This window comes from Leptosomus discolor, chromosome 4 (genome assembly GCF_034619465.1).
Source record: "Leptosomus discolor isolate bLepDis1 chromosome 4, bLepDis1.hap2, whole genome shotgun sequence".
NCBI classification, from domain to species: domain Eukaryota; kingdom Metazoa; phylum Chordata; class Aves; order Leptosomiformes; family Leptosomidae; genus Leptosomus; species Leptosomus discolor.
This window is the reverse complement of record NC_141394.1, coordinates 31512912-31537701: the sequence shown is the minus strand read 5'-3', so window position 1 is coordinate 31537701 and position 24790 is coordinate 31512912. Positions and strand designations below refer to the sequence as shown.

The 24790-nt window shown below is 37.2% G+C and overlaps 1 protein-coding gene across 2 annotated transcripts in view; it reads left to right on the top strand.

The window, feature by feature from the left end:
* GRID2 (glutamate ionotropic receptor delta type subunit 2) overlaps positions 1-24790 on the top strand; it is a 730540-nt gene that overhangs the window by 130848 nt on the left and 574902 nt on the right. The gene's annotated exons all lie outside the window — the stretch shown is intronic.

Here is a 24790-nt window from a genome sequence, read left to right as displayed (position 1 = left end):
AAAACCTCCTCTTTATCAGTGGGTGAACTGCCCTGAAATGCTGTGGGTTGGTTAACATCTGTATGAGAAGTGCAGGTCTTCTGGCTGCACTTTTCCTTTTTTTTTTTTTAGTGTTATTTTATTCTTTCAAATAGAAGTTGAAATCCTATATGGTTAGATATCATAAATGGGGTGCTCAATGTGTTGTAAATGAATGAAGATAACTTGATATTTTAAAAACATTCTGCAGAAGAAGGTAGCCGTAAGTTTTGTGTGGTTGAAGAACAGCAAAATTGAATTATGTATTATTTTCACTTTATGATACAGAACTAGTATAAGCAATTGAATTCAAAGGACAGATCTTTAGTTACTCTTCCCTATTTGTGATGATAAAAAAAAAAAGCCACCAGGGCTTCATAGATCATGTTAAGTCCCTCAAAATGTGACCATGATCAGGCGTGACTAATTGATTTAAATTTGCGTGTTTAATTTTTATTTGGATTAGAATAAACTGTCAACAATATATGCCAGGTGATCACACAAGTTATAATTTAAGATCTTCGAGTATTTAGATAGTTCAACAGTAGACTAATTGTGTCTGACTATATTTTAATTTTTTATACTGTTAAAACAGCAATGGAGGATTATATAATCTGGTAAAATTACCTTCTGTGAAGCTTGTGAAAAACCACATTCTACTACATGGCAAATCTTGTCCTGTCTCAGACATAAATTATGCAGTTTGCTGGTCTAGTGAAAGTACCAGTATGAAAGTAGCATTTGCCCTTTTTCTTTACTGGGGCTGGCTAACATTGAATGACTGATTACTTATGCTCTGGGTTTTTTTTCTTTTACTTTTAACTTTGATTCTCCTTTTAACCTTAATGTGAAGTTCAATATAATTCTTTCTTTGTGCTTTTATAACGTGTTCATAGGCATTGTTGTAAAGTAGCACTTTAAAGGGATGTTGACAATTCAAAATCTTGTCATTTTCAAAGAGATCAATTTCACAGTGGTTTCAGAAACTACATCTTATTCTGGACCACCCTGCCAATTTTGTTGTGTTCTTATAAACGCAATTTCGTCTGTTTTATCTCCCTTGCTGTTTGTTTAAAATAGTGATATACCAATGAAAATGAAAGCTGACTTCCTGACTATAATAAGAGGTGTGACAATTACTGTATAAGGAACTATATGTGTAGTTTATGAACTTAATGTAAAGAATAAAAGAATACCTGATTTTTTTTTCCATTAATATTTTTAGATACAGTTAACGTAGGTGTTTGTAACACTGATAAAGTGTCACTCTTTCAAATCAACACCAACCTTTTTAAATGGAAGAAAATCCATTCAATATAGTGTCTTTGTAAATGAGTAACAGTGACTGAAATTTAACACCTCCTCAAAGTGTAATAATGTTCTGCGAGGACAGTGGTTCAGGCTTAGCCTGAGACCTAAAGTTTTGCTAAGTGAGCCAGCCTGAACCACTGTCCCCGTAATGTTCTGTGTAATGGTCATCTAAAAAGAAGCCCCTTTGTCTGGAAACATGAAACTTTATTTCTTGAGCTAGAAGGCAAGCCTGGTGATTGAGACTCTGCAGTTTCAGAATCATAAAATGTCTTTGGGTTTCAGTGAATAGAGAATGGTGTTCTGTGTCAGTTGAAGTTGTACTTGTTCACCTTAATGCAGAAGCCTTGCAAGTCTCCGTCTGATTCTGTTCTGTGCAAAGGGAAAATAATTTTGCAGCAAGAACAGAAAGATATTTCTAGCCTGGAGCAATTCAGTCTGAGTCATTTGAGGCTTGGTAAACTACAGTCAGCACCAGGTTGGCTTTCATTTAGAGTAAAGAAAAAAAAAATCAGAGTTAGTCTTTTCTACAGAAACCAGCCAATTGCAAAATGTTTTAATTTTGATAAGAAGCTGATGGTGATGAAAACAACATAGAAGCCAGGCAGGATTCCAACAGAAACCTTCCTGTTGGAGAGGAGGTACCATGAGAAACTTGCCTGGTTTCTTGCTGATTCTTTTTCTGCATGCTTGGCAACTGGCCTGAATGATTGCAGAGTTTATTCTTTGTCACTATCCAAATCTACTCCTGGCCAATCTCTTCATCTATATGTTCCTCTAATCTATGACCCATTTTCTGAAAGTGGTGAGTGTCTCTTTTCATTGCCTTGACACCTCATTCTTCTGAGTGGAGAAACCTTGCTTTCAGTTCCTTGAAACACCTCCATGTCTTACAGATGCAGAGCACATATCTTGCGATCATTTGGCTCAGTGTTTTTCAGGCAAGAAAAAAGTTCCCCAAAGGTGCCAGAGCTCTCTAGTCTTTATGTTCAGTAACATTTTTACCCAAGGTCTTCCTATTTGAAGACCTATCAGTTTGTTTCAGACGTTCTGTGCTTCCTCTGTAAGACAAAGTAAATTTTTAAGTAAAAGGTGCATGAGGTGGTCTTAGTACTATCACACCTACTCTGGACAGTGATGCAAAAGGGATAAAAATTACCCAAAAGAATCTAGCTTTGTGAAGGTATTCCCCAGAATCTGTCTTTGAAGGCTCAATATAGGGGAATCAAAGCAGCAGTGAGCTAGCTTTTCTGTGGAACAGGAATACATCTCTTGTAGCGACTCAGTCTTGGCCGGAAACAGAGTTAAGGTGAATCAAAGCAAGAGGAGAGTGAAAAATGAGCCTAAATCAAATGAAAGCAATTAAATTTCTGTAGTTTGGTCCTTATTGGAAGACAGCTGTGTAGAAGAAGAAAGTTTCTAAAGGTGTACTCTGCAAGAAATCTTTCATACTAAAATTACTAATGTTGATCTCAACTTTCTTGAGTGTGCTGGCACAGAGGAGGCTTTGATAAAGAAACTGTTTAGCATGCAGTATTGATCTGATTGTTAGAGGTGCTAAGTACTCAGAGTCTCACGCAGAAAACGTGAATGTAATGCAATCTCATGCCTTCTAAAAAACACTGCCTACAGGTGTATGCCTCGCTTCAGAAATCGGAGCAATACTGATTTTACTAAGACCATTACATGAAGTTAACTACATGTTATCCTTTCTTATTAGGAAATAAAACACTGAGTCTCTGTTCATGCTTGTCAGACATGGGGCAGAGCAAGGGTAGTGTTTCAGATTTCAAGTATGAGAGATTTCGGGGAACACCAATAAAAATAATTTCAGATGAAGGTGTTTTACAAGGAAAAATGCAGGGAGTGTCCAGACAGTGTAGTGCAGTGCTCCAGAGATTATTTGGTATCTAAATGAGGTAACTGGAATACTAGAAGCTTTGCACCTGTTTTAATATTTTATTTGGGTCAATCTGGCTGGGAAAGTATATACTCTGAATTAGTACCCTGTACTGAGGCTATAGGCTGACTGACTTGCCGTTAATTTCGATAACATGTTAGTATGTTATCGGTAGACCAGAAGACTCTAGGTTCTTGATTGCAAAGGTTAATATTACGAGGCTTTCAATAAAGTTAGTAGCTATTGAATTAGAGAGGAATCTAAAAGCTTGCCTTCAAAGGCAAGTTCACTTAATGTTACCTGGGTTTTTTTTATATATATATACACGTGTGTGTCTTTTTCAACAAAATAATTTGTTCCCAAATGAGTGGAGGTGAAATTCATGCAATGCATGGTATCCTCCAAGCTGATGACGTAAATTCAATTAGAGCAGCATGCCCCCAGGAGGAAAGAAAGATGTGAATTTTTAATCTCTTCTGTCTGCTGGAGGGGTGAGTTGAGAGGTGATAAAGATCTATCCTGTAGTTACTTTGATTTTGGAGACAGCAGAGAATGAAACTTTTCATAAACTTGGGCTGAAATATTCCCACTTGTCTGTAAAGCAGTGCCAGAATGCTGCCTCTTGGTAACCAGAAATAACAGTGAGTACTAACCTTATAATGGATTAAGAAAAGTCACCAAGTACGTTTCTAATGACAGCAACAGAATGTTGTCTGGAGTCTGAAAGCTTTTCAGAAGGTTATGAAATTGTGCCTGATGGGCAGACTTCGGTGGTAGATGAGCACTTTGGGCAGTTTTGTCATCAGCTGTTTGCTGTGTGCTGTTCTTTCCCATGTTAACTTCCGACACATAGAGGAGAATTACGTTGACCGATCTGCAGTAACAGCCTGATTCAATTCCCAGTGAAGATAATGGATGTCTTTACACAGGCATAGGTTGACTTTTAGATTCCAGGTGCTCTTCATTGCATATTGTAATTAGCACCATTGTTCTCAGAAAAGAGAAATGACATCTCTGAAATAATGGCATTTCTGCAAAATGATATAAATTTTTGCTGTTGCTTTGAGACTGTTTGTTTGCAGTCTTAATGTAGTATTTCTATTTAAAGTGAATAAAGCCAGACTAAGTCTAATGATGTAAAATGTTGTTTTGAAGTCCTTCTAGAATAAGCAAAAACACATACTGCACGTTACTAAGTCTTTATATAAAAATCTTACAATTTAGTTCATTATTAATACTTAATATTGGAATCACTGAGCTAACCTGTAACGCGAGATTAGTGGTGCTGCAGGATGTCATAACCTGTAATTATTACAGGTAAAAGTCTTCTAATAAAATGGTAAGTATGCAGTCACTAGAAGTTAACATATGAGGCAAGTCTAGCCTAGTGCACTTCTAAAAAAGGAAACTGGTAACTATACTAAGCTTTTCTCATTTTAGCTATCAGATGATAAGAGCAAGCAAAGGCTCCAGAGAGGAATCCAGGCTAAAGTTCTCTGACTTTCTGAATTCTCACTTTAATAGGTTCATTTGCGTTCCCTTAGAATATGGACATTTACTAATTTTCTTCAAGTCACTAAACAAATCCGAGGTCAAGACAAACTCCACCTTAGTGCTCCAATGGTGATGAATGATACTTAGCCTAAACTACCGTAGTATCAAAAGATTGCACAGTTCTTCATGTCCTTATCTTCATACAATTTCTGTGAGACTGGAAAGTGACTATTATCAGAAGCCTTTGGGAATATGTTATTTTTTCTTTTAAAAAATAGGGCCAAAATGTAAATGATGACCGATTCTGCTCTTATTTCCATTTGCAAGCACCAATGATAATTTCATTATGTTGATTCAAATCTGATGTAGACTTCTGAATTGAGTTGATTTATAAAAATAGAGTTTTCTCTTAATGCTTGTGCTCCTTTCTTGTAACCTTCATTTACTTCTCTGTGTCCTTATTTGTGTTTAAGCTGCAAGAAAGTGGATGTAGGAGGAGTGTAGCAATTAGGGTTTGTCATGGAAAACAAATAGATATGCAACTCTAAGGTAATACTACAGCTGGAAGCCAGGGAAACTGACAACACAACTTCTTTTAACCAGCTTTGTTTTTAAGAAGGCACTCTAAGTGTGTAACTGAGAGTAAAAGTTTGGGATGGAAAATAGAAAACATCTAGAAGTGATTAGACTTATTTTGTTACCTTTTCCTATTTCATTTTTAAGCATTGCATTTATATTCTAAAGGCAGACAAGGATTTATAGGTATAATGGAAAAACATGTTCCTGAGAGAGACTACAAGGGAATGCAGAATCTTAGTGGGTGAAGTTAGGAATAGATGGGAGGTAGTGTGGTAAATGGAGCAGAGAAAAAAAAATGGAACTAAGGCTGAAAGGGAAAGAGAAGAGCTGAGAAGAGTGAGTGCAAAAAAGGGTCCAGGTGTAAGTGAACAAGAACGGTGAAACCAAGATTAAAGAAGAAATTAATGAGACTTTTTAAGAGGACCCATGCTTGATTGTGTCAGGCTTGTGTGTGTAGGCTGAGGTCACACAACAAGTTTCTTTCAGGGACATTTCCCACAGGAGGAAAACAGTATTATTTGGTAATCTATTCTATTACCCAGCGAGCAACTTAAAGTTGAAGCATGTGGGTGTGAAAAATTGCCAGGGGAATTTGTTCTTTTGTTTCCGAACTCTGCAGGTTGTGCATCCCAGAAATTTCAGGATATTTTGCTCAATAATTCCTTAAAAATACATGGAGTTTGTGTTGTTTTTTTGTTGTTTGTTTGGTTGTTTGTTTTTTTTTTTTTTTAAATCATTTGCAGTAGGTCATGATCAATGTAGAACACGCTGTCCAGTCTTTTAATACCACTCATAACATTTGTCAGAGAACTCATCCTTTGCAAGCCATTTCATTTTTTCCCCTATTTCTTCTTAAATTTGTAAATGTTGAAGTAAGATGGGACTACTCAATAATATAGCAAATCTTTCATACTTCAGTGGTGTCACCAGAAGCAGCGTAAGATTGGGAAGCAGTAGTAAAGTTTAAAAACCTCTTGAGGCATAACCTGCTGATCGAGGGTAGATTGTCAAGTCCTGTAACCTTAAGTGAACATGTCCTTCCCTCCCTCCTCCTAGGAGGAGCTAAACTGTTCATTTAATTTCTGGATGTCACTTCTAAGGTATCTTGCAGCTTAGAAAATATTCTCCTTTTTTTGCAGGTGGCCAGGCTTTCCTGAAAAAGATTGATAGGCCTCTGTTGTTCTTTTTTTTTTTTTTTTTTTTTGATCCTGCTCTCTCTGACATCATTTATTTCTCATTTGATTCCCTGTCATTGCAATAACCTAGGGGTCCTTGGAAGCCTGTCTTCTCCTTCCTGAGGCCTGAGGGTTAAAAAGAGTAATGCGATGCAGTCTGTGTGATTGATAAAGAATAGATATTGCGATCTTTCCTATTTTGTCTACCAGGGTGACTTTCTACCATCCATCGCTTTGACAGCCTCTTCCTGTAGGTTGTAATTTCAGTCTTCTTTCAAATATGTGTAGGCCAGAGCCCTGGCAACTTACCTTTTTATCATCTTTTGATTTCATTCATAGTGGCTGCTGTATAAGCATCTCTTTAGGCAGTTCCTTTACTTGGCCACAGGGAAGGCAAGAGATGGCATTCCCTACACTGACAAATGTGTTGCTTTCCCTAAGGGGAAACCTGAAAAGAACCAGTTTGCAGTGTGCGTACATTTTATTGTTGTTCTTTAAGCTCAAGGCGGGTTGCCAGTTTAATCTGTTTTGAAAATGAAACAAAACCAAAGCTGCCTTCTGGCTTGTCATTGACTTTTAAGGTCTTGCAAGTCACTGTCCTTGCTCTAGAAGTTTTGAGCTTGAATCTACATTAGACCTCATACTTTTTTGAGGGATCGTTCACCTGTATGTTTTTTTACAGTAGAAAAAGCCATCTGAGTAAGGTCCAGACCTTACTGAAGCCCTGGACAGTGTGTTTTCAGGAAATGTGTCCATCTGTAACACTGCAGGTAAAATATTTTCCTAGAGGATAACACCTTTTTTTTTTTTTTTTCCCCTCTTGCTTTCACCTCGTCATTTGTAAACCTGTTTACAAGACAAAACAGTTTTTATTAGCATTTACTAAGTTTCATTTTGGTTTTTAACATTTTATTTTGGCTTAAAGAATTATTTCTTTACCTGGATGTGAAAAACATGTAGAAAAGCCGCAGTTTTTCATTAAAAGTGGTAGAACTCAAATACCTGTAGTGCATTCAGACTTTGCCCACATTTGAATCCCAACTTGCATGTTTCTAAACTCAACATGAACTCTTTCTGCACACAAGCACAGAGCTGTTTTAGGCTGAGTTATTGATCAAATCACTGGTCAGGCTGCCTATCTTTGAAAAGAGCATGGTTAAATTTTGTGAGACTGCTCTCTTCAGAACATCCTTGTGGTAAAGCAATAATCGTGGGTGCACACCTACATGTATACTTGTGTATGTATGTGTGGCAGCACACATGCATGCATTGAAGAGGTGGGTCCCCCCAGCCAGAGCCTTCATTTGAAACTCTCTCATCCTTGTAGTGAGGAGGGAACACAGTGAATTTCCCCAAGAGATTGGTTAAATTTCAAAAGGGGAAAACCACTTCCTGCTTCCCAAAGGGTTATTTTTTGAGTCCTTTTACAAACCAAAAAAAAAATTAAATTAAATGTGCATGTGTTTCTTTAAAAGAGTGGCTCTGTCAGATGCAGCATGGTTCACAGCATATTCTTCTTGAATCGAATGGGATGAGTATAAGTTGCCAACAACTGCAACAAAAGATGGTAGTGGGGGGAGGCAGAAAGAGAAACAGAAAATGTGTTGACAGTGAATCTGACCAACACAGCCCAAAACAATAGGATGCATGTTTAGCATGACTGGCTCTATTCATTCTCCTGTCAGCACTTGGCGTGCCTGCCTCTCAAAGGCAGCAAAGCTGCAGGAAGTGTCTCTTCCTCACACAATATATAGAGAAATTTCCTTGACACTATATTCTTCAGTTGCAAATGGATAGTCCTGGTGGGTTTTTGATTAGCGAGCAGCTTTAAAAGATCTGCTAACATAATAGTAATGATGCTAAAGAATAATATGCATGCATGAGAAAGGCCTATATATAAATCAGCCTAATGAATGTTGACTGGGTAAGCTTTTCTTTTGTGCTACACAGCACACTATTTGAGCCAGCAGAGATGTATAGGAAAAACAGTCTGCACCCTATAAATGCTGTTTTTTCTGGTTCAGATTGCTTCAACTACATCTAGTCCTAGGGTGGTGCATGATCATCTGCTCTTTTAAGAATGTGTTTACCTTGCAGCTGACATGCAGCCTGTGCCGCATTTTCCTTTAAGTACAACCTCAGGCCACTATTTAATTACCTGCCAAGCCCTTTAATTTGGCAGGAGAGATGCTTGAAAATGACATGTAAAAAGTGAACCTGCAATTACTCTATCTTTGCAGTACTTCAGCACTGTACTTCACTTGCACAATAGCATTCTGTTGGAAAACAACTGCGGCCACTTCAGGTTGCCTGGATAATGCCTCCCACGTCACTGCAAATCCGTGGGAAGCAATGCAAAGCTAGAAACTTTTTTAGTAACTTGCTTGCTGTTTCTGTCTTTTTTTTTTTTTTTATCTCATCTGCAGCTTGCAGAGCTGCTCTTTTCGCACTGAATCCTGTTTGTAGGATTTGCAATTAAAAAAGCAAATATATTCAATATATATGAAAATATATATCAAATGTATTCAATTCATTTATAGTGCGACTTAAACTGCTGGACAGATGAAGGTTTTCAGTCTGTATCTTCTGGTGATTTGTTGCTCCCTGGAGTAAGAGATAAGATCTTACCATTGATTTCCCATCGTTGATAAAAACCTTTCTATCTGTTTAATTCCCATGCCCTACCAGTATTGAGTCTCCAGTGCTTGGTGAGAATTTGGTTTTGAATGGTTTTGTTTTAAAGATGATTATATGTACTTGAGCTGTGAGGCGATATCAAGCAGTCCTGCCTGCGTTGGTAATCTGTTGAAGAATGCGGGCTAAGTGTCAGGCTCTTCCTGAAACCCACAGAGTTCTTCAGGTTTCTCAGGAAATGTGTCACAATCTTTCTGAAAATTAGTTCTAGTTTCTCAAAGAAGCACTTGATTAAATCTCTACTAAGACTGTTTCAGTACATGAACAGCACAAATAGGTGAAATGCGGGTTAGCCTCTCTGCAGTGAATATTATGATTGCTTTCCTGCTTTCTGCTTTTCAAATTCTCTTTTTAATGAAATGGTGATAAATACTTTTTTAAAAACACAGATGCTGTTTACAGTATCTGAGGGTAACCTGGTACCTACATGCTTTGCAGTACAGCCACCACACACTCATTGAAACTTAATTCTAGTCCCCTTTACTTTCAGAAGGTGACAACAAGATTTTGATACTGTTGCTAAAAACTGAACACAGTATTTGATAGTGAAAATACTGCAAAAAGCAGCCCTGGAGGTACTGGAAGATATTTTCAAAAGCAGATTTATTTATTACTTAAATGAGAGTAGAATTGCAGATTGCAATTAATTCTTCAACTGTTTTTGCAAACACAGGCTACAAAATAAAGATACCATTGATGAAAGGTGCATGGATAGCTGTTTACTGCTAGATTCTTAGAAAAATAATCTTGTTATTGGACTTTATTAGAAAATATTTTCCCTGTTGCATTTAAACAGTGATTATGGCTGCTCAGTCATTAATAATTGTTATGTGTTGCTCTTATTGTGCATAAATTTTCCCATCGTTTAATGTGAATTCGGGTATTACTATTCCTGGAATTCTCTCTAGGTCTTCTACATATTTCAGAGAATACGGTAGCCTAATATAAAAAGAACAAGTGCAAAAAAGGCATGTAGTATGCAAATCTCTATTTGTAGTATGGTAAACGGACTCTTCTACAGTCATATGGAAGAGGAAGTTGGAAGACATTATTTGTGTAAATTTAGGTGAAAATTACAAGTTTTTTTAAATGACTTAGTCACATAAATGTTTACTTAGAGGAGGCAGAATTGACTCCAGAAGCTGCTTTTTTAATTGATTTGCTGTTTTTTTACTTTTGGGTCCTTTGGGATTATAACCATCTCCAAAAAATGAAGCTTGAGACATGCATTCATGTATAATGGACTATTTATGCTAACACTGAAGATTTGTAATGGAATATTAGTCTTCGTTAGCTTTATCATTCTTGTACATTCCAAGATAGAGCCTATAAACCCCAAATGACTTATATCCGACCAACTTTTACTACACTTTTAGAAGGCTCTGCCTTCACTTTGAAAATGCGACATGCCTTTTTTTCTTTGGGGAAATATGTTCTTTTGCTTCTTCACTTTATTTTAGAGAGTTTGTATGCATAAGTATGCACAGATAATAATTCTATACAGTTATCCCTTCTGTAAGCTTGTATATGTGTCTTCATTTTTTAATCAAAGTTTCCATGAATTCCATATTGCAGGGTGGCTTCTTGCAGACTGCAAATATAGCAACATGACCTTTTAGAGTGATGTTTTTATTTATATACCCTGCGTAGATAGGAAAGGGAACTTCCCTGCCACCTTATATAAAGAAGCATTTGTGGGGGATTTTTTTGAAATAATTAGAGAAGCAAAATACAGTAAGTCATTCATCTTCAAGCCTGAGTAATAGCTTTGTTCCCAGTTTTCTTTGAATATGTATTCAGACACAGAGAAATAAGCAGAAATAGATACTAAAAGCTTCTGAGGATAGGCAGTTATTCCAAAGGCAGTTTATATGAAGTGAAATAGCCAGCTTTATGCATTCAACAGGGTAGGAAGTTACCCAGGCATCAAACTTGTATCAGATACTGGGGCTTAGATCGGAAACACTGATGGTCTGCATGTGTGTTGTGGTTATGTTTGTTCTGAGTTGACCAAAGAGGAAAGCTGAAACTTCAACCAGAATACATCTTGGTTTCCATAAGCATAGCTGACGACAAAGGTGTGCTTTCAATTCTGGCTCTTTCCCAAGTTGTGAGTAGCAGAGAAGTATAGTATGAAAGTCCTTTGGGATTTACAGCCTTTGAATCTTCTGCAGTTGGATGCACAAACTACCTTCTCCCATGAAAATGTCCTGGCCACCATCACAGCATCCTGGTACTCTGCAACAGATGTATTTACAGCACTGGTGAAGGTGTTCTACTGTTCAGAAAATAATTGAAAGTTTATTGATGCAAAGTCCATGAAAGTGAAGGAGGGCTGGGAAGAGAAACATGGGAAGATTCTGTAGGGGAGTAACACACTTGCTAGGACTCTGTGTTCTTATCCTTTTATTAGTGCCTGGTGTAAATTTTACCTTATGCTTCAGGAAGTCTTATTTTGGCATTCTATTTCTAAGACCAAAGAAGAAAATTGTTATCTGTATGTGGGAGAGAAAAAAAGAAAAGAAAGAAAAAGATAAAAAAATGGAAATGCTCATGTATGAATGGTGTGTAAGATGCTTCATGAGGCTTATTTTTCTTCAACCTGTAAAAGAAACCATCAGCAGATGTTTCATCGGGATGACTAGAGGCTGGAAGGGCAATACTGAAAGAAAATCCTCTACAATCCAAGAATAAGTGAAACAGTTTTTGTTTGCCCTGACAATCCAATGAATATGTGTTGTTTTTTTTTTTTTCTGTAGACTATTAGCTATTTTTGATTTTATTTTTTTTTCCAAGACGAAGTTGAATTTTGCTTATGACACTGTGGATTGCGACCTACAATTTGATTTTAGAGCTGCGTATCTGAGTACAGACTTGCATCCCGTTGTATCTGTAAGAGGACTTGCCGTAGTCACTTTTCAGTAAATATTCCTCCTCATTAAAGGCCAGTTTAGTATACGTACTCTGTTGTTAAGCAGCATGTACATAGCTCTCAAGTCCTGGGCAGTATGGTTTTCTTCTTCCTCGGGAGTTTTATCTTGCAGTAAACTTTGCTTTGTTACAAACAGTAAATGATTATACAGTAGTGATCTAGCACGGGAAATCACGACTTCAGTAAAGAAATGCCCACTTTTAAAAATGAGGGGTTTGGAGTCATGCCTGCAGCTGCGATTTAATTCCTAGAAATGCCTTTTCCGTTCCTATTAAAGAGGTTATCTAGATATCCTACATTTTTGCTTGGAAACAGGCCAACAAGAGAAATCTATTTTAAAACAAAAAAGTCTTCTAAGAAACCAGTTGTGTTTGGAACAGTCTGTTGGGGAATCCCTGTAGTAGTGCCTAGTTTTGCAGGGTTTTTGCTAACCTCCGGTAAAGGAAATCAAGTACCAGGAGTTATGGGCACAATAACAACATATTTGGTAGAATTCTGGCCTAGTCTTGTACAGTAATTTTGAAATTAATTCAGCTTTCTCCCAGATAAAATGTATCACAATATACTCAAGGTATTCTGTATTAATTGGTAATTATACAGTAATAATTAGTTAAAATGATGCAGTAGCAATGAGGTTGAAAACCTGTAGACAAATTTTAAAGCTTTGTGTCTAAACATGTGACAGGCCTGCAGGTATAGTCAGTGTGAGCTGTTTGCTCATCTTTTCCCAAATTATAAAACGACTTGAATAAGGCAGAAGTAACTGGAAGATGGAGCGAAATGTATCCACTGAAGTATTTAAGTGCAAAGGAGGGCAGAATTTGGATTCTAGGGTTGAATGTAACATGATTCCTTCTGCTTTGTAAAGTAATTTCCTTTAATGTTCGTATTTCCTATGTAGAGCAATTAGTGGGATTGTTTTCTCAAAGTTGCAGAAGTAGTTTATAAGAAATGTCTTTTCTTAAACTAGTGAGTTGGGAGAGCTGCTAATACTGAAAGTGACTAGAGAATAGTATGAAGGTTATGCTTCTCACATGGGTTTCCCTGTGCATTCATCACATCAAATGTGACAGAAAATAAAATGCATATTGTTTACAGGTAGTGTTCTGCTGACTCCAGAAAAACAAAACCTTGATCTGTTCCCAGGATGTTGGTAACAGGAACTATTTTAGGTTATATTGGTGCTTTGCTAAAAAGAACTTTTTTTTTTTTTTTTTTTATGATAGTGGAGGATTTACTAGATTTTTTTAATCACTTTTGTAAATTAATAAGAACATATTCTCAAAATTACCTGCTGGCTACAACTGGCTGCTGTCAAAGTGTTTTTTCCTCACTTTGGTTAGCTCCTCACAAACTTGAATTTATCAGTAGAGATCATGCAATAAACCAAATAATTTTTATCTCTCCGCAAGTATCAGTTCTATAAATTTTTTTAGTTCGTTTCCGTCATTACATTGCATGTTTAAATTTGAATATGGTTAATGACGCAATATTTTTCTTCTTTTTCCTGTTTAATTTTAACTTTTATTTTCTTCAGCTACCTTTCAGCTTGCAATTTTTTTTCTAATTTCAAGATGTTAAAATTTTTAAAAAGTCTTTACCTAAGTTACTGGATATCAAGTCTGTTCAAGTTAGAATGATTTTCAAGACATTACACACAAGATTTTAGTCACTTTCACTTTACGGACGCTTCACTTAAAAAAAACCCAACAACCAACAAACCAAGAAAACAAACCAAAACCCACAAACTCACCTCCGAACAAAAAACCCCCAAACCTCTTTTCTTATTAAATAATAATAGCATACTTACTGTTATTTTAATATCACTGTTCCAAGATTATATGTCTTAAGTGACAGAAATTAGGACAGGTTCTTTGAATAATCAATTTTTTATTAGATTGTTGTAATTTTGACAGGCGACTAATTACTCAGTGTCTGAGCAAGTCACTGCACATCTGCTTAATATTCCTTAATCTCTAAAATGGGAATATAATTATTGACTTGCATATGGCTTTTTTAGAACGTTTCTTGACAGGAGATATCTTAAACCAAATACATGGTTCTAGGTTTCATTAAGAAAAATCAAAGGTCAGACTAATTTCTTAAAAATATTTGTGAACTTGGGGTGATTTGAGTTTGTAGCAGCTGTGGACCTGGAGGTTGACATTATGCATACTTCATTTATTTCTTCTGTGGTTATTTCTTTAAAGGGTAAAGCAATAGGTTCTCAGCTTCAGGTTTGTAAGCAGCCTATTGTGTAGCACTATCTTAGGAAGTCTTCTAGAAATTTGAGAAAGAGAAAGGGAGTGTTTGTGTTGAAAGAAGTGTCTAACGCATCCACAGTTTACGGAAATAGCTCAGCTGCTGTCTCATCTTACTTTTTAATTTTGCCTTCTCAGAGCACAAAAGTAATAGAAACCAATGGAAGAAACAGCTGTTCTTCATTCCTCACAGTTTTTGTCTTAAAATTGGAAATTACAGCTTGCTTTAAAAAAAAAAATAATTATAGACATATACTTCACCCTGGAAACTACTCTTTAGCAGAACTTGACTACATTTAATTGACTTGCAGTGAGGCTTTGGGAAATGTAAAGACATTTCATATGACAGCATTATAATTTTCAAAGAGCTTTATATTACTGAAGAACTGTAGGGTTATCAAAAGCAAAACATGAAGTCAAATTTCAGTGGAGAATTGAAGGAATTTAAAGCAGGCCTTTTTTGTCATATTTGGTGTGTGTCGTATAGAATGACACTGAGCTTTCCTTATTCTCCGCTTCTTCTTTTGCCCTTTCCAAAATTACCAGAATTTATTGGGAGAAATTTTTGAAAGAAAAAGTTTAACTTGCCTTATCTGTGAATTATATTCTGAGAGTCTATTTTTTTATACACATATGTAAGTTATGAGTTATGAAAGTAGAAATTATTCTCTCTAACAGGACTGATACAGAGTATTACTTTATACAGTTCAAAGATGATATGGTACTATCTTCTATAAAAAATGGCAAGGAATTTACATATTCAACATCCATGATCGTGAAGTCACTTTGAGCCCATAGCCCTGAGTATTAGGAGAGCAAATTTTAGAGCAGCATGAGATGTCCTTTTACCAAAATGATAAAATACAATTACGAGGAGTTACACTAGTTCAGCAATATCTGTATTGAGAAGTAACTAAGAAACATGTTAGTAGAAACAGAGTCATTTGTACTGTTTTTGGAAAGTGGCTGTTTCTTAGGGCATTTTTGTATGTATTTTCTGTGTTGAAACTGGAAACCGCTTCCGGATTTGTTACCCTCTGTGTGACATAAGAGTGAAAGAGGTTACATATGTTAGTTTTCAACTGGACAGTCCTGCCTTGGCGAGAAAATGGGCTAGATGACTATGAGACTAATTTGTTTGGTTTCTCCCATTACCATTCAAAGAATGTGTTTATGTGTAGATTTGCTGAATGCCTCTCCTCCAGCAGAATAAAAACATGCTCTAAAGAATTGAAAAGAAAAGCTCTTTAAGAAAAGGATTAATTTCAGAGTCAGCCTTTGCATTTTTAGTCAGGCACATAAACCAGTTTTTCACAGCTGCTTTCCTCCCTGTTGCTATTTAATTCTTGACTGTGGCATTCATAACACTACATGTGGTATCACATAGATTTTTAAAAGCAATATATTTAACAAGAATCTGTCTGTACTTCTCTATGGTACCCAGAGAAGTTACAGATGCTGCCCCGTCATTGGAAGTGTTCAAGGCCAGGTTGGATGGGTCTTTGAGCAACCTGATCTAGTGGAAGGTGTCCCTGCCCACGGCATGTGGGGTGGAACTAGGTGATCTCTAAAGGCCCCTTCCAACCCAAAGCATTCTGTAAGTCTATGATACACTGACTCACTACCTCTCTCTTGTTTTTTACAGTGAATAGAAGGCTGGATTTATATACTGTCTGGTACTGAAGAAATAACCTCTTATTCCTGTAATACCCTCCCAATGGCAATCTTTAGTGTTGACACCTGTATTTCAGTGTTGTAAGCCAGGCTGCTCTACTGCATGAAATGATTAAAACTATTTGCCGCAAAAGGCTTGTGTAAATTTTTAAGTGAAATAGGAAGAAAAAGGCAGAAAAATGCCCTCCAGAAAAAATCTCACATTGTAATCTTTGCACTTTTACGTCTGTGTGTGTGTATGTGGGCATATGTTTGTGTGTTAACAACATCTCTAGCATAATGACAATCTCGTTCTCCACAAAGTTCAGCCGTTAGTGGAGTAAGGTGCTGCAGCTGCTCCACGTCATAAAGAAATGGTTTGGCAGCAGTCTTCCCTCCATCTCCACCTAGCAGTTGCATCATTTGATTAATTGAAGCATTAGTTTGTCTTTCAAAAATTACAAAGCAGAAATGCACATAGACGCAGAGCAGTGAATATGAGAGCAGAAGGCAGTAAGCAATGACAAGCTTAACAACAATTTAGAAGTTTGGGATTTTTTTTAGGATGTGGTTACCCTTGTTGACAATGCTTTGTGAGGTGTTTTTGCATTCACAAGTAGGGGCTAATTAAAAATTATAAAATAGTGTATCGAATCAGTATCTGCTCTGATTCTAAAACAGCATATAAGCAAGTTCTGAATGTATATTATAAGAGGTTTTTTAAAAAATATTTTTTTCAGGAATGTAGATACTATTCAGCAAATTTATGATCATGACACTAACTTTCTGTATGGGATATTAATAATGTGGCAATAATATTTACCAAACCAGATGCTTTTCACAGCTAGACCCCAACTTGATAGTTATGGATATGATAGGAAACATGAAAAGCTTCTCATTATTATCAGCTCATTTATTGCATAATGAATGTGAAGATATTGTCACTGTAGTTAATCACCACATCAAGCTTATAGTGGAACAGTGCACAGAAGCTACCTTAATTCTTATCCTATGAAAGGTACATTGTATATAAAATGTATTGTTTATATGATTATAATATTTTGCCCTGCTGTGTCTACAGAAGTAGGTAGCAGTCTCCAATGCCACAACAGGTGTTAGTGCAGTTATTTTTCGATTTGCAAGAACAAACTCTTTGTGACTCTGCAATTTGTGCAATTAATTAGTTGACTATAAAAAATGCAAGATGTAAGTGTTATTCCTTTGATATAGTACTTTTTACATTCCTTTTTTACTGAAGGCTCACTTAACTTAAATGAGAGTGTAGAGCATTAGAGAAGGGACTTTGTTATTTACCAGTTTTTCTACAATCGCGTTTTTAAGATGCCTTTGATTATATGTTGCACAGAAAAAACCCCACACCTGAATAAACGCATTTTTAGTAGGAGCCCAGTATTTTGTACTCCTCTCCCGCTGCTGCCCTCCTCCTCGTACTCTCTAGCCAACAATAACCCTCCACAAAAAGGGACTGGCAAATGACAACTGTTTTTTTAAATGACGTTAACGAGGCTTAGCTGATGATTTTTACATTGTACTATTTGTTATATTTAATATATAAGCATAAAATGGTGGCTTAGAACTTGAGAACAGTTAGAAATGTCTGTCAGGATGAGCCTAAAATAAATCAAGGTGTTTGGAAAGTGTTCATGCTTGTGCATATGTGCCCAACGGACGGTGTAAATAAGGAGGATAAGATCTTAGAGTCTGTTCTTTCCATAGTTCCCAAGGATACTGATGTATATCCACAATGTTGCAATAGAATGAAACAGGAAAGAAAAAATAAATTCCAACATGTGTGCTAGTACTGCAAACTGTGGGAGCAGTAATTCTCAAAACTTCTGAAGAGCTCCATAGATCTCAAGTGCCTATTGTGGCCAAATGAATTGACCCCAGACCACCTCTAACTGTATTAAAATTAAATATTGGTAAGGCAATGCAAAGACAATTGATTCCATGCCTTCAGGCTTGTGTTTCAGCTTTCCTAGAAATTCTATATTGCTTTATAATTAATAGGTTTGAAATACAATACCTGAAGCGTTTGCTTTCACTGTATGTAAATCTGTTCAGAAAGCCTCATAGAAAGCTGTCTCTTTTCTTTGTCAACCTGTCAAGCCACCTTAATACTTTCAAAACTGAGTAGTATACTCTAGAGAGAAAAAAAAAAGAAAATTGGAAAAAAAAATTAAAAAAAAAAAAAAAGTAATACAGTGGAATACCTTCCTGTGGTCAAATCATTTAAAACGAATAACAGACTTCAGAAACAAGCAGAGTTATATTGGTTGTTCTGCTGTGAGATTGGCACATCAAAAACAACCAACAACCGTGCTTCAGCAGAAGAATTGAGACAGTTTTCCGTGTTTAGGTGGTAACTGCACTTTTCTTACTTTCATTATATTTGAAACAGACTTTGCCTCTAGCAGTTTGCCAGATTGAAAAACTTGTAAAATTCCTCATTCACCTCTTTGTTTCAAATTAAAATTAGAAAACAAAAAGCGACAAAGGGAAGGAATTTACATGACGTTCCAGCCATATAGCTGCACTGAGAACAGGGGGTTAATTGCTTCAAAAAGGAACAGAAAGGCACTGTGTATTTTTATGGTCTAGCTCCCAGAGTGAGCAGAGGTACCTTCTGCAGTGGTTAGAGTAAGTGGTGCCATACAAAGTTGGCAGTGCTGTATTAAGCACAGCAAAAAGTCTCATTTTAAGACTCTCTTGAGAGAGACTATTCATATTCCTGAAGTTAGGCTTGTGCGTACAAAGCATTTGATGAACATGGGTGTGAATGGGGAAACACAGTGGAAAACTCTTTTATTCTTAAAAAATCCAGTTCTTTAATCTTTGATTTAAGAGTTATGTCCAACTAAAAGGGTAGCTTCCCTAATTCCTTAAATAGCAGGAACGTACAATTTGTTTGTATATGTCCACCAGATTGCAGAACAAGACAGCAAGATTTGCAGGCAGCATGGCTTCACTGGAAAATAATGTGGATTTTTTTGGTCTGGGGTGGTTTTCTTCATGTATTCCTGTTAGGTGTGGGCTGTGTATTTACTAATTTTGCTATTTTTTTCATTATTGAAAACAGATGCAATCATGGTTGATTAAAGAATTTGTTTTGGAGACAGCAGCAACCTGTATACAGGCACGTGTAATGCATGGTCAACCACTGTCAGTGGTCTCGAGGAAACTGGCATTGCTCATGGTATGGCCTGGAGAAACATCAATATTTCACTATCAGAAGCAGACCTTCACAAAAGTCCATTAAAAAAAATGATATTAGGCTTGATGCTTCTTTTGCCTGGGCAGTCTTGCATCACTGGTAATCCAGAAACTGCAGTGAAGTTTCTCTGGTCTCACCTGTGCCATTTAAAGTCACAAATGGACCTTCCATATGTATGTGTAGATTTAGTGTTGGCAAATACATTCTGTTAAACTGATTATTTTAATTTTCTTTTATGTGTCTAATGATAAATAGTGAAAGAGATGCACTGACGTATTTTTCAATTTCTTGAGCTGTGCTTGTAAAAACATGAGATATATAAAGTATAAAAAGAAATCTTACCTTTACAGTTTGGTGGGCAGGGGGATATTACTTTCTCTGCAGAAGGAGCTGGCACAGGTTCTCTTCAGCCTACCCTGCTGTCTCTTTCACTGTCATCATGGGAGCTGTGAAAGTGTTGAAAAATTAAAATGAACAAACAAGTAGTGTTTTCAAAAATTTCAGCTTGGCCTAGATGCGTTCTGGTACAGAGATCCCTGTGGTGCAGAGCAGGGAGCCTCTGGGGGGCAAATGCATGAGGCTGATGGCTTCAGATGCAAGGAACTGGCTCTGCCCTGAGCTAGAGCCCCACATTGGCCCCCTGTGAGCCAGCAGTGGTCCCCAAGGGCTGGGGGGGCTCAATGGCCAAGCCCTGTGCGGCACCTGGCATATGCAGCGTGATGTGCGAGGTAGCTGAGGACACGTCTGCTGGAAAATCCCTCCTGATACAGAGGAAATGGAGAATTTCCACTCCCTTTGTGCTGCAATGACAAAATTAAGCTTACTGTGCCCTTTCTAAAGGGTTTCTAAAACTTAGTCAACTTAAAGGAGAAAGGCAAGCATGCTGATGTTTTGCCTTCATTGACAACATCAAGATGTGATTGCATGTACGTGGATACCTATCGGTCAATAGACAAATTTGACAGCCGCTCTAAATGTGTCACAAGTGAAATTTAGGGTCCAGCTGTATTAGCGCATGCTGAATACCATGGAAATGGGAGCTGCGTGCTCAAGGGAAGGTGTCTCTATGTGTCCTTCTAAATTCCTACGTGAGTGCAGCCAGACTCTCAAACATGTCAAGTCCCTCTTGTACTTGTTGACAGTAATTCCATTATAAATATAATTTGCTGTCTAAAGCTGTATGTATATACTCATTCAATCAGACATGATAGCATGCGATATAGACAGGTATTTGCTGTTATAGTTAAAAATGGATTCTATAGAAGTTTTCCCAACCAGCAGCTCATATGGCCTAGAAATAACATGGGATTTTATTCTACAATGTATCTTGGGATCTTAAATATCAGTCTCATTGATTTAAGCCCCTAGAGGTTAATGTCTCCTAACTGTACTTCATACCGGGGAGCTAGACCTGTGGCCATGTGCTCGTAGCCCTGAAGAAGGATGTCTCGGATGAGATTTGCTATGAGGACTCAAAACCCCCAGCTTCCAGTTCTGAGTGTTAACAGCATAGCTGTCCTTCTCCCAGCAGCTGAGTTAAGTTTCTCATTCAGAATGGTAGTGTAATAGCAGCAGTTGAGAAAATACAGTGGAATTGGATTCAGACAACAGAACAGGCTGGCAATATCAGTGGGACAAAGAATTTTGATAGAATCAGCAGCTGCTGAGAACATCAGATAGTTGCTCAAAAAGTTACTGTGTTTTACACTTCTCCGTTTTCTTCCTTTTCTCTCCAAACATTGCTGGACTTGTGGACTGGTAAATAGCTGGGCAAAGTGTACATTGCTTCTATTGGTGAGGTATGTCTGTGCAATGTTATAAAGGGAAAATCAAACTTACGTGCTGAAATTGAATTGTGACCTCAATTCACAATGGCATTTAATCCATGTACTCCCCCTCCTCTTTGAGATGAGGTACTTAATTTCCTGAGACTAATATGGGGCACTGAGGTCCAGAAAAGTCATACTTTCATAGATAATAAAATTGTAATACTTGAAAACACTGCAAAGGATTTTGTCCTTTCCTAGTCAATGATAAACATTGTTTTAAATCTCTTCATGCTTCATCCTTGTAGTCATTACATGTTTCTCTCCCATTTTTACTTTTTCTGGGCTGATTCCAGTAGACTGTGCAAATTACTCTAGAAATAGCTGATAATGTCTAATTTGGATTATATTTTTGTGGGTATGGGTCAGTAGGACAAGTGATCTTTGAAAAACCTTTCTAATGATGTCATTGGTACTTGGTGAACTTATTGAGTATTCATATGATTTGGTCTATAGTCATTTAAATTGACAGATTTCTGGTGACATGGTCAAGTGCGAATGAGGTAGTTAAACACAAAGAATTCTCTTCTAAGCTACAGGACGTTATTGATGTGCTGAGGGTTTTTAAAAAGCCAGTAGAGAATTGCATTTGTGCTGTCTTCATCCAGATTCTGAAATAAGCTGAAAGTAATAACATGCTAATAAAATAGGAGGGGGAAACTGGTGCAAAGTAGTTGCTGTGTCAGCATCTCTGCTCCTGATGCAGTCACGGGAATACTCCTTGAGTATAGTTAGAAGTGACATGTTTAGTGTGAGGCCTGTTTCAGCTGAGGTGAGCAGTGGGGGTGGAAGAGAAACAAACAGCTTCTACTTGTGTACAATTTTGAAGACTTTTTCCCTTTGGAAACGATTTTGTTGCATCATTTTCTAGAGAGCGCGTGTATTCCTCTATCTGTAGGACTATTTTGCTTTTTCTCCTCAGCTGTTCGTTACTGTCTGTAGCAATTTCTCTTGTAGCCAAAAGGGTTCATTTTGGACACGTACTCCAAACAAGTTTGCAGTCGTTCCAGTTGTCTCATTTTGCAGCTGTACATGAGGAAATGAGAGAGTATGTAGCTCCGTAACTTTTAAAGTGTGCTATCCTTTATTTATTAGTTTGGGTTGTGTGATTGTTTGACTTGGTTAAAAGACAGTGTTTGAAAGAATAAGCATCAAAACTCAGTGTGATTTCAGGTCTCATACAAAAGTAGTTAAAAGCTACATTTTGAGCTAGCTGTAAAAACTTCGATAGACGTGTTTCCCATCAGAAAATCCACTCCTGTCAACCGGAGTATGATTCCTGAAACCACAGGAAAAGGAAAATTATTCCAGTAATGTTAGCACAATTCAAACAATGCCTTTTACCTTTTCATTTAAATGGCTTTTCTTATAGAAAAGAAACAAAAATAATACACCCACATACACACCTGTGTATATAGAGACACATGGAATATAGTTGAAATAAAACACAGGGACCTAAGAATGTACAGATGAGAACAGGAACAATTTTGAAAAGATTCAGGGTTTTTGTGTTGGGGTTATTTATTTATTTAAGGACTGGAATTAAATTTTGAGAATCAATTATGAAACAGAATTTCTCTTATCACTGTTTGAAGTGCAATGCATGTGCTGCTGTGCACTGCCATCTGAAAGGAACAACATGATCTTTATTGTATCTTAAAAGACTTTTGTGTAGCTAAGTTAGTCTGATGAATAAGGTCTTAGTTTCTGAAGGAAGACAATCTAGTTCCTGCTAGGGTGCTTTTTTTTGTAATTCACCTATATTTTTACTTATGGAGATACTCTTACACTAGACCATGGGTAATTTGTTTCTGTGAGGTTGCTTGTTTAAAATGTCAGATATAGTATTGGTTAGAGGAGAAATTTTGAGATTTCTGTGTGATACAGGGAGCTGTAGATGGAATAAACAGTGGTCAGAGCAAAACTGCAGCAATTGTACTACAGAGAGAAAGAGCATCGTTTGTGAAGGCTGCATGGAGTTTCATCTAACCTGGTTCCTTATACGTTCAGATGCTGTCAGAGGTAAGACTTGTGTCAGGCTGAGAAATGGGAGAAAAAGCACAGGAGTTTATTAGGGATATCTGCATGTGAAAGAAACAAGAAAGATTCTCAGGAAGGTTCATCTGTTGAGAAACTCGATGCTGGACTGGCAAATGCACTGTTTTGGGAGCAGTTCTCTGCTGCCCAGTGGAAGGGCTGTAGGGCTGAAGGGGATGCTTGTGATGGCACATGCAAAAGAAACACTAGATACCTTGGACTATCCTCTACTTAGTGAAAGACCTGGATTATTCTGGGGACAAAGCCAGACTTAAGATGACATTTCCCAGCTGTAGAATAAGAAGCTGTACTCTGCAGTGTTGGCTGGAAGGTCTTTGTTTTACCATGCTGTTCTGCAACACAATCAACAGCTGCCCTGTGTATGTGCACAAAACCTGTGGTGTTAACTTCCTTCCAGTGTGTCATTTGTTACAGAAGTACTCTACAGAGATAGAATTTGACTAATTGCTACCATTACTTTCCAACTTTTTTTCCCCTTACTAATTTTAACCTTGGTACTTAGTAGCCACATAAAATTGTTCCTTCAAAGGTTTATTGACAATGTTTGCTGGGCTGTCAGTATAGGTATATCCCCCAAAAGAAGCATGTGTGGTTTTGGTTTGAACTGTTCCATGAGGTTAGAATCAGACCTGTTTTAAGATGTATCATTGGACAAAGCCTTCTGTGTCCTTAAATGCTACCTGGATACACAAATAATTGTGGAGTAGACACGGTTTGCAGCATCTTGCATACCAAGCGTATTCTTGGCCGTGTGCGGCTTTGCTTTATGGAGCTAAATAAAACAAGGGAAATAGAAATGGGGGCAAGGGAGAAAATGAATGTTTTCAGCTGAGATTTGCACAGAGATGACAGGTGAATGAGGTGGAGAGGTAAAGAACAGCTGTTCCAGATGGCAGCAGCTTCAGGAGGGAAAATGCTGGAGTCAAAGCGGTCAGATTGTAGGAAGAGATGACGCTCATGTAGGATGAGTGGTGCTGGCAGGGAGATGAGTGTTGGAGGTCAGTGGGAAAAACACAGTAAACACTGTATATGAAGTTTATTTCTCTTAAAGTAGCCATTTACTGTAAATGAGTTGGTTCTTTTCAGCACTGAGTGCAGGTATTTATCTGAAATCAGCAGTGATCAGCATTTTCTATTATCTTTGGCTGCCTTGCCACATACGCTGCCTTAACTGAGTTTTGTATTGACAACAGACGCTCAAGAATAAATAAACCTGAAAACTGAAGAACTTTCATAATGATTAAATACAGTTTTTGAATTGTCCCTTCTGTCTCTTTAGTCTACTGCCTGGAAATGAAGGCTTTAAAGGCGCTTGAGAATCTAACAGCCCTGATTTAAGGGGTTTAAACAATATAGCATTCTTCATAGGACTATAATAGTGTAATTTGAGCCATCTCTACATAAATTGTTTATACAAGAACCAAATGGAAAATAATAGGAAATTAATGACGCTAAAGTTTAAAGAAAGCAAAAATAGCTAAAAGCTCTGGATTAGCCCTGTAGTTCTTTTTCAACACACCTGAAGAACTGGCTGTGCGAGGGCTGGACAACCTCACTCTGCCAACTCCTCCTGAATTTAGTGGTTTCCTGTTTGCGAAGCTCTGCTTGAATGTTTTGGGGAAAAAGGTGTTAACAGTCACTTTCTGTCAGATTTGTA